General features: G+C 48.5%; 1 long non-coding RNA gene across 1 annotated transcript; it reads right to left on the bottom strand.

The window, feature by feature from the left end:
• Positions 1-1,311: 1,311 nt before the first annotated feature.
• LOC138107234 (uncharacterized) lies at positions 1,312-5,851 on the bottom strand. Its single transcript, XR_011149336.1, has 3 exons — positions 5,531-5,851; positions 5,293-5,373; positions 1,312-3,647 (listed from the first exon to the last, which is right to left on the bottom strand). It is a non-coding gene; the product is annotated as an uncharacterized lncRNA (long non-coding RNA).
• Between the last annotated feature and the right edge of the window lie 392 nt (positions 5,852-6,243).

Genomic DNA, 6,243 nt, shown 5'->3' with positions numbered 1-6,243 from the left:
ATGAAGTTGTTACACAGAAACTCGTTTAAAAAAAAAAAAAAAGAAAAAATATAGCCAATGCCACAAGATGATATCTCAGTAGTCACAGATGTTCTCTGTTCTGGGAAAAAGGAGAGAAGATTACTCTCAGAAATTTACCCTGTGTTGGCAGGGTACTGAAGAAACGGGGTGGGTTTGTAAAATATAGAAAGATGCTGCTCCTTGGAGTAATGTAGGCAGCATCTATAAATAGCTAGCTGTCATTTCAAAAGGCTGAATGAAGCCTGATGGCCCATACTGGGCAGGAACCAGTATGATGGCTGCCATGGGTCTGGGAATTAGGAAATCTACATTCATTCCTGATCATGTAATGCATTTTTTTGTGTGATATTGGGAGATCCCAATAGCTGTCTGCCTTCCTTCCTCTCACTAATACTGGAAAATCACTTCTTCCTTTCCCCCAAGGTCATGATCCGCACACGTTAAACACTGAGGGCTTGGGTGGTCTCTTGCTGTTGGGTGGTCTCTTTGCTCCCTGTTTGGGCTTGCTCAGTGTCAGATATTTTGCTCCCTCTTTGGGCTTCAGCCATAGGCATGTGGCTAGTGAGGACAACTGCCTATACCTAGGCCAAATCTTGCAGAATCGCCACTCACCATCAATACTCTGGAAAGCTGCAAGGAGCTTGTCTCAATGGTGCCTGGACAAAATTTTTTGTAGCAGTATTATAGCTGAGAGACCATGGCACAGATGTGTGGAAGGGAGGAGGAGCCCCACTGATGAGAAGCTCCCGAGACTCCCAACCGGATGTGGAAGGGACATGGGTAACTGAGGACTTGTGTCTGCTGTCACCTCTGGCACTAGCAGCCATCTACAGTCAGCACAGTCCTAACTGCAGGTAAGGCAGGTGGAAAGGGGAAGCCCCAGGCAAGAATGATGAAGCAGCTTTTTTAACACATTACCCCCAAAATCCCCACCGTGATCAGACCTCACTTCCTTTGAGGGTAGAGTGGAAAGTGTGGCTGAGACAGAGCTGGCTGTGGCCTGTCCCAGCTTGTTCCTTTTCATCTTTAAGATCATGCAAGGTGCAAGGGAAAAGACAAGAACTTCCTGGGACACAGCAGGTATGAAGAGTTTTAGCCGGCACCTGGAGCGATGGGAGGGGTCATGGGGGGCTCTGGACCTGATCTAGCGTAGCTTGCACTGGCAAGTTTCCTACCACAGGTTGTAGGCCAATATCACAGTGATGTGCAGATGCAGCACTCAAACACCTAAGCCAGTTTTACATCACACCTTTCATTATTTTGGGAGGTGTTTCCATAGAGGTTCTCATTTCAGTGTATTAGTCCCCTGTTTCACTGCCACTGATGTTCTGACTGTGACTTCAGCATCATTTAGCAGCCAAGTAAATGAAGTGAGAGAAGGCTGAATTGACAGCAGGCTGGGATATCAGGGACACTGTCATGTGGCCCTAAGCAGATGAAAGTCCACTGAGGGGGGACTAAATCAGGAAAGCTGTGATTACTTTTTTTCCCCCTCCAGTGAAAGCTGGGAGATAACTTGCAAAGCTTTGCTCATGAGCAGAGGTGACAGAGGGTGTCCAGCGAATACAGCCTTTGTATCTTTTCAGCAGTTCCCTGGAGCATGAAACTGTTCTTTTCAGGCTGAAGCCGTCAGGAAGGGCATCTTATTCTTGCCTTTTTTGATGAGAGGATTTAAGGGCCATCCAGCAGAGGACCTAACTCTAAACCCACAAGCAATAAATTTGTTTTGATGCTCTGAAATTACTGTGCTAAACCAAGAAAGATGGATAAAACGATAGGACGTCAGCAACAGAGCTGGGTGGTTAAGCCAGATATACTGAGTCTCTCTTTGTGATATAACCTTTCTGGTACATACCTTTCTCTTTGGCCCACAGCAGTTGCATTTCAAGGCCTGCTAATATGAATCAGTGACTGAGCAATTCTCTTATAGAGGGTAAAAAGTACTTTTCACATATTTTCACACATTTTTTTAACACAGCATTAACCTGGGTCTTTACTTCTCAAGCAAAAGGCAAGTTGCTTTGGTTATTTATCTTCATCTAGTATTTTGCTTCATGTGAAGCTGTAAATGAGAAAAGTATCTACATATCCTCTAAGTTCCTAAACCCAAAGCATTTAATAAGAAATAAGCCATTAGTGACCTGCCATTCCTTTGCACCCAGAACAATTTCCAGCTGAAACCCTGACAACAATGGAGTGATTCAAAGCTCACAGATGTTTCACGAAGATTTTCTCAGAAGATCTAATCAGATGGATTTCACAAATACACTCTGTTTGCCATCAGACAAATATGATATACACTAGATTCACCTTTACCCAAAAACCACTCGAATGAGGCTTCATCAAAGAAAGTATGCTTTTCATCATGCTTTTTACTGGCAGTAGAGCTGTGCCCGGAAGCACTCTGTGCTAAGTCTTTTTCTTGTAAATACCCACAGGCTTATTGCTCATCCTCCCTCATTCAGAACCCGGTGGGCATGTAGGAAGGGGAAAGATGGTTTTGCACAGTTGTTGGTTCTGGTAGCTGGGGAGTCTTTCTTGCACTGAACTAGGGAAGAGATACAGCTTACTTCCCCCACACTTTTGGAGCTCAGCCTTAATTGCAAATATGATGTCCTTCAATGTAATCAGTTATTCCCTTGTTCCGAACTCTCCTAAGAGCCCGATTGACCTTCACTGTCTCTCCAGCTCTTTGTCCCTCCTGGCAACAGATAAGATAAAACCTGCCAATGTGTTGGAGAGCTCTAACAGATCTTTCCTGTGTGCATATACGTTGTGGTTCTTCCCTGACATTGTGTTGCCTGCTTGTCCAATGTAGGCTTTGATTGATGGGAGCTAGGAGAGGTTGTTTTAACAGACACAGCAGCCCCGTGATATGGGAAAAGACAGGGTCAGCTTAGGCTTACTGGTGTAAGAAATGAAGGAGGAAGCAGTCACCCTCTGCATCTTTACTGCACATGATGTTTTATGTCCCTTTCCCTATATCTTGCAGGCTGGGGAACAGAAGAAGGTATAATAGGACCTGTCAGTTTCCTTCCCTTTCTCCTTTGCCTTCCTCTCAGTCTCATCTCATCTGCCTTCCCTGCTCTTTCCTGCTCTTGTCCTTCTCATACCTCTCCCTTAGCTCTTTCCTAATTAAAACCTTAAAGCCCATCTCTTTTCACACTGATCATGCCACTGCTGTCATATTTGCAAATTCTTTCTATGTCCCTTCTGCTTCCTTGTCCCTTTTATTGCCTTTATTGTCTCTCTTGAGATAGCCCTTCAGGTCAAGGACTGCCCCACAGTTCAGACCTGTGCAGTGCCTTGCCAAGTGTGCTCCAGTTCTGCTTGGCCACAGCAGAAAATAGAAACCTCACGTGCATGCCAACACCATTAAGCTCATGAGCTCCACTTAGCACACTGAAGTCTCCTACTGGCGATGGACTTCGTTCCCTGGCGGGGCAGTGAAGCAAGCTGTTTGAGGCATGTCTTGTGACTGCTTGGCAGGACCCTTTCCTTCCTGCTGCCAGTGAGGAATGGAGTTAGGTGTTCATTTCCAGGACCATCTGATGGGTACCCCTTCTCAACACAACAATCAAACCAAACTCCAAAGAGCAGTGCAGTTGCTGAACTCCTGGAAGCAGCTGTAGGAGGAAAACATGTTGTTAGTTTGTCTACAAACTGGAGTGAGTGGCCTATGTAGTGCAGTGAGGAAGGGGACAGATCTGGTGCGGGGTGTGGAGGTGCCTGGATCCTTGCAGTCAAGGAGCCTTGCCTGAGTATTCTTCCCTCAGCCTCCTGGGGGGAGGCCAAGAGGGGAGCAGCTAGCTGGAGGCATCTGGCAGGGGCTGGGAGACCCTGGCAGCAGTGAGGGAAGGAAGGAGTGGCTTTATGCAGCTGATTAGCTGTTCCTCTTTGCTGTTTCCTGACTTTATAAGATCCTTAAACCTCGAAGTGGAAACGGTGATACAGCATTGGGCAGCAGCTACCTAATTTTCTCCTGGCTCTCTTGCACACCACCCACAGCTGATGGGGTGAGGCTTCCCTGAACCAGCAGCTGTACTGATACAAAGTCTTCTGTCTGACAGGGAGTGGGCAGACTGAGCGAGTGAGCTGCTGGCTACGTCACTGCTGTCCCAAGTTTTTAGTTTGGGAAAGCTGGTCACTCTGTGCCTGCAGCTGTGGGTGAAGTAGGCTTCTTGTTCCTGCTCTGGCTGCCAAGTAACAGACTGCTCCCTCAGTGCTCCACAGGAGCCCAAGACACTATGGTGACAAAGACAGGAAAGGCACCAGCAACAAGATTGGAATATTGCAGGATGTTTTGGGGCTTCTCCATAGCACAGGTGAAACCAAGTCTTTCCATCTGGAGGCTGAGCAGCCAGGACCACTCTGCCATGGGACAAAGGGAGCTGGAAGGGGGAGATGTGTGGCAAGACCCAAGTGTCCTAGAGTTTCATCCCCTCAACAGGCTAACCACATCCTCCTCAGCCTGACCTCTGAGTGGTGGCAGCAGCAAGCCCAGATTCCCAGGGCTGTGGTGCAGACAGAATAGCTGGTGGGCACATGGCTGTTTTGGTGCCCTGAGTCATCTGCTGTCCTGAGCCACTGGCTAAGGGCCAGCCAAGCAATACCTACATCAGGCAAAACACCTACATCAGCCTGGCCTGAGCGAGACCAGCTGCTCCATCACTATCACTGTGCAGCTGGCTCCCATGCCAGGAAGCAGGATTGTACCATCTGTTTGGCCCGGGGGCAGCACAGGCGGCCGTGCTACTCACTGACACACTGTACAGCCTGTGGGACCAGTGCTGCTGGATTCGTGGGGAAACATGGAGTATGGGCACGACCTTGCACAGTGGGTGCAATGAATGGCGCCAAGAAGGAACAGCACAAGCAGTGGGCTTGCAGCATCAAGACCATTGTGTTTTCCTGGCCTGCTGGCTTTTCTCTCCTTGCATCCAGGCTTTGGAAGACACTGGGGCTCAGTCACACTGGGAACCATGTGAGCACTGGACTGTGACCGCCCTCCTGCTCTTGGGCTGTGGCAGGCTGACACCTACTGTGACCTCCTCACCCGGTGCCCTTGGCACAGCTGCTGGCATCAGATATCCCAGCTTTGCATAGTTGCAACTCCTACTGGCTTGGATCAGAGTTTACCTTGAGGGCCTAGAGCAATGGCACTGCTCCGGGCTGTTGTGTGATGAGTGACTCACTGCTCCCGCTCCCTGCCTTCGCCTTCCTGTACAAAACAAGCAAGGTCTGGACTTGTCCCTGTTCCCATCCCCTTACCTTGCTTTCCACACAGCCAGAGCAAGCAGACCTGTGAAGGCTGGCATGCATTTTCCAGGCTTCTCTTCCATTTAGTGGCCACTAAAATATAGAAAAAACCTCTTTTTCTAGTCATTTAAATCCATTCTCCCCTGTCAGTTGTAGAGACAGCTTTGGGAGAAGCAAGAATTTTCACCCTCCTCTCATTTCAGGGAGGGCTTGCCCCTCTCACATCGGGGTGTCTTCCTGCTCTCTGTACCTCCACTGCCCAGGGCACACAGGGACTGCATTGCGATGGATCTGTCTCCCTCCTCTTAATAGCCTGTCACAGCAGAATTCACTCGCCATCGCTGAGATTTAGCTATTTCCCTCAAGGGTCTGGTCAGCATCAGATATGCACATGTGCAACATCCATTTAAATCCATAATAAATGTGCACACACATTTTGTGTGGTGACTGGCCCCCTGACTCACACAAAAATGTATTTTAAATGGGCTTGGAGGATTTGGGCCATCATTAAATTTCAAGGAACAAGGCCCACTCCTGCGTTCCTATGCACCGGGGACCTGGAGATGTGCATATTGTGAAAGACCAAACTCACACCACCCTCGCTGCATCCCCCCTCCCCAGCCACCTCCCCGGAATGAAGAAACACGAGACTCCAGCACTTTCTTGGTGGCGTAGACTTCCTGTTGCAATCCTCCCCTCCCTCTCCAGCACAGGGAAATCTGCTTAGCCTTTACTTTCTCACACATGTTTCAGATGTGCAGGGGTGTGATTGTAAACAATGTCATCAGCCGTGCCAGAGCTGTCTGCTCCTGCCGTGCTCCCTTCCCAGCACCCCAGGGGTTCCCGTAAGAGGGCGTAAAGCAAACAAAGCAAAACAGTAATCTGCTGTTCCAATGGCATTTTTTTGTTTTTAGAAAATGTTAATGATAGGTTATGTGATTACCCTAGGTTTGGCTCCACTTA

The sequence above is a fragment of the Aphelocoma coerulescens genome, chromosome 3 (genome assembly GCF_041296385.1).
Source record: "Aphelocoma coerulescens isolate FSJ_1873_10779 chromosome 3, UR_Acoe_1.0, whole genome shotgun sequence".
In the NCBI taxonomy this organism is placed as follows: Eukaryota; Metazoa; Chordata; class Aves; order Passeriformes; family Corvidae; genus Aphelocoma; species Aphelocoma coerulescens.
This window is presented reverse-complemented; position numbering and strand designations above follow the sequence as displayed.